Source organism: Micromys minutus, assembly GCF_963924665.1.
Source record: "Micromys minutus genome assembly, chromosome: 1".
NCBI lineage: Eukaryota > Metazoa > Chordata > Mammalia > Rodentia > Muridae > Micromys > Micromys minutus.
The window spans coordinates 26,840,997-26,844,523 of record NC_137969.1 but is presented as its reverse complement, the minus strand read 5'-3'; the positions used below and the strand labels follow the sequence as shown (position 1 = coordinate 26,844,523).

General features: G+C 42.0%; 1 pseudogene across 1 annotated transcript; it reads right to left on the bottom strand.

The window, feature by feature from the left end:
• Positions 1 to 2,221: 2,221 nt before the first annotated feature.
• LOC308423341 (BLOC-1-related complex subunit 7-like) lies at positions 2,222 to 2,538 on the bottom strand (annotated as a pseudogene). The gene has a single exon. The product of its transcript is annotated as a BLOC-1-related complex subunit 7-like (transcript).
• Positions 2,539 to 3,527: the final 989 nt, after the last annotated feature.

Here is a 3,527-nt window from a genome sequence, read left to right as displayed (position 1 = left end):
GGAAGACCTCCTAAAGATCTCAGCTATAGACAAGGAGAAAATCAAAAGGACCAAGACAGGTAATGCATATGCTGGTCTGTCTATTTGAGAACAATTCTAAAACTGACTGGGACATAAAAATGTCTCCGGTCAGAACTTGCTATGCATGCCTAACAAATCTTGCTGGCTACAGAACTCTCAGTATCATTTTCACATACCGCCTGCTCAGATGAAAGCGGTTGTCATCTTTGGCTGAACTTTACAGCTTGTGTAGTCCATACATTGCTGGTGCAGAGCTATGTATTACTTGTAAGAATGTATGTTTTCAGAAAACAATCATCAAGGAAGTAGCCCTAACAAGATCTACTCTTGAGGATGCTGGGATGCCTGATCTTCCTCAGACTGCTTCAGTGGCATCCTCAGGAGACGTGCTCCCAGGACAACTTCAAAGTAGTGAGCTCACTTGATCCAGCCTTACAGACTGATCCAGTCAGGGCTTCACTTCAGCCTGAACTTTCTCAGCACATAGAGACTGGACAAAAAAATACCACAGTTAGCTTCCTTCCTTTCTTCCTCCCTTCCTTTCTTTTGTTATATCATCTTCCTTTTTATTTTAAATGAAAATTACATTTTCTTTTGGCAGATGAGTTTTTAATAATTTAAAAATATGTATTTGTTTTAGTTATGTATATCAGCATGTGTTGTGTTCAGGCATGTGTATGAGAATGCAGGTGTCCAAGGAGCTCAGGAGAGAAGGTTGGATCCCCTGGAGCTGTGGTTACAGACGGTCATAGGGCACTGTCTACAGCAGGTGCTGGGAACTGAGCCCGGTCCTCTCCAGAAGCAGCACGTGATACTAACTGCTGAGTCATTTCCCCAGCTTCTAACAGTCATGTTTTATATGCTGGGAACATATGGAAGGAGTCTGTTCTTAGTCTGTGGAAGTCACAGGAATGGGACCATAAGCAAATGCCATTTTAACTGCTGTTTCTTTGGCCCTTTGTGGATTATTCCTCACAATTGGTCTGGATACATCCTTTCAAATGCTAAGTTTTGTGAGGTCATATTTTTATGAGGAGACAGACATTTTTACATTGATCAGATCTTTAGCATCAACTGGGCAAGCACTATTCTCAAATCTGATCATTCTATACATGTCACAGTCAGTGATACATTTCATATAGTTTAGTGGTTGAGGTGACACTTTAACAAACTAATATGTAATAAGTTCTTACTGGTTTCATATCTTTTTAGACTTTTCTGTTTTGCTTGAGATTGGGTCTATGCAGTTCATCTTGTAACGTCACTTACTTATCAGCAGATCCACTCGTGTGACTTAACTGCCAAAGTCGAAGGGAATGGAATGGCTATAAATGATTACAGAATGAACCAAGGTCACTTAATCAAGAGTCACATAAAGAAAGAAGCCAGAAACAAAGGTCAAGGCAGAGAGGTTACCTCTGGCCTGACTTTCATATAAGGATTTGTAGTGAGAAAGGAAACAACCACCCTTACCCATGTTCTGTGCCCATTAAATGAAGGCTCCTGAATGAATGATAAACATCTTTTAAAATAGAAAGCCTTCTCACATGATCAAAATAGAAGCTTCTCCCTCTGTTCCTTCTTCTTAGAGACAGGTTATTTTTGTGATGCTCTGGATGGTCTCAACTTTCTGGGCTCAAGTGTTCCTCCTGCCTCAGCCTCCCAAGTATCTGAGACTATGTGTTACTTGGTGGCCTAGTGTGGTGATCCCAGTACCTGAGAAGCTACAGCAGGGAACTGAGTTCAAAACCACTGGGCTACACAGGAGGGAGAGGGAGGGAGAGAGAGAGAGAGAGGGAGAGAGGAAGAGAGAGGGAAAAAGGAAGAGAGGGAGAAAGAGAGAGAGAGAGAGAGAGAGAGAGAGAGAGAGAGAGAGAGAGAGTGAGAGAGAGAGAGAGGGAAGGAGGGAGGGAGGGAGGGAGGGAGAGAGAGCATTGTACATAGGCTCACAGACAATACAGCTTTTACAAGCTAAGGTATCTTTTTTTTTCTAGTGCTAATGATTCAACCTCTTAATTTTAATATAAAACAACTTGAAGATGAGTTAATCCGATTTAAGAACTGCTTTCTTGTTCAGTCACTTGGCTTCTTCTTTCCTCAAGTCTTTTCTAGATGAATTTTTGGAGATGAAAATGGAAAGCAAGGACATGGCCTCCTCAGCATCAGGCAAAGAAGTCAACTACCGTCCTGACGCGCTACTTCATAAATGACTCACCTGGTCCTGCAGGTCAGGCGACTGTTCAACATTCTTCTGAAAAGCTTCTTGCTGGTACTGAAGGTGTGTTGTTATTATTGCCATGTTCCTTAAAGTATGTTCTTCTGAGTGCAAGATGGCATCTTCTTGCAGTACCATATTTCGAGCTGCCTGTCCCAGCAGCTACGAGCTCCGTGAGCTTTTTAGCACTTGCTTGGCCAGCGCCATTACTTCCAGTGGTGCTGCAGGTGTACCTTCTCCGTGAGAAGCCCCTTCACCGATTGACCAAATCGGGCTTGTGGATCTGGCGTCCCAGTCACCATTGTCTCAACTAGGGAACGCCCCCCCCCCATTGGATATTCTCTGCATTTACATTTTAAATGTTATCCCTTTCCCACAATCCTCTTCCCCCTCCCATTGCCTCCATGAAGGTGTTCACTTCCCAACCACCCTCTCCCACCTCAGCTCCTTGGCGTTCCCCTACACTGGGAAAAAAACGAGACTTTGCTGGACCAAAGGCCTCTCCTCCCATTGATGTGAGAAAATGCTATTCTCTGCTGCATATGCACCTGGGGTCATGGTCTCTCTGTGAGAACTCATTGGTTGGTGTTTTAGTCCCTGGGAGCTGTGGTGGGTTAGTTGATAATTTTGTTCTTCCCATGGGGTACAGTTAGCTTTCTTGAGATGAATCATTCTTCTAATTTTCTTGGGTCTCCCCAAAGGAATACTATATCCAAAATCAGTGGGAAGCAATTATAAGAAAGCTGTTGTTCCAGACTCTTTAAGTTGGAGTGGATGGTTTTGGTCATTTTATGAATTACAGATATGTTCTTGTTTAAGAAGACGGTTATAAACAGCTGCCGTCTTGGACAAGGAGAAACAAAAATAGGGATCTTAGACTCAGGGATCTCTGTCTTTCCTTTTCTTTACCAGTTTTTCTTAGATAAAGGGGAGGGAGTTGGGAAGGAAGATGGGGAATATAGAATTATCATATAGAATAGAACACAAGGGTAGATTATAGAATCTACTCTTTAACTTAGAGCTCTGGCTATTCTCAAAGTTATTTTTGTTTACATTGATATGTATTATTCTATACTGATACAGGTTTAAGGTTTTCATTGGTATGTCTTTGCGTATTGATATGAAATTTAAGGTTAATTTTGCTATGACATAAGCTGCATAGGTATTATGCCTATGCAACTCACTTAAAAAACAGAAGATTCAGCCTCAGTCCTTTTGATAGATGCTATTTCAAACTGTTAAAAATGGTTGAGAAAATTGAGTCAATGGTCAGTCATACTCCTGGTCATGT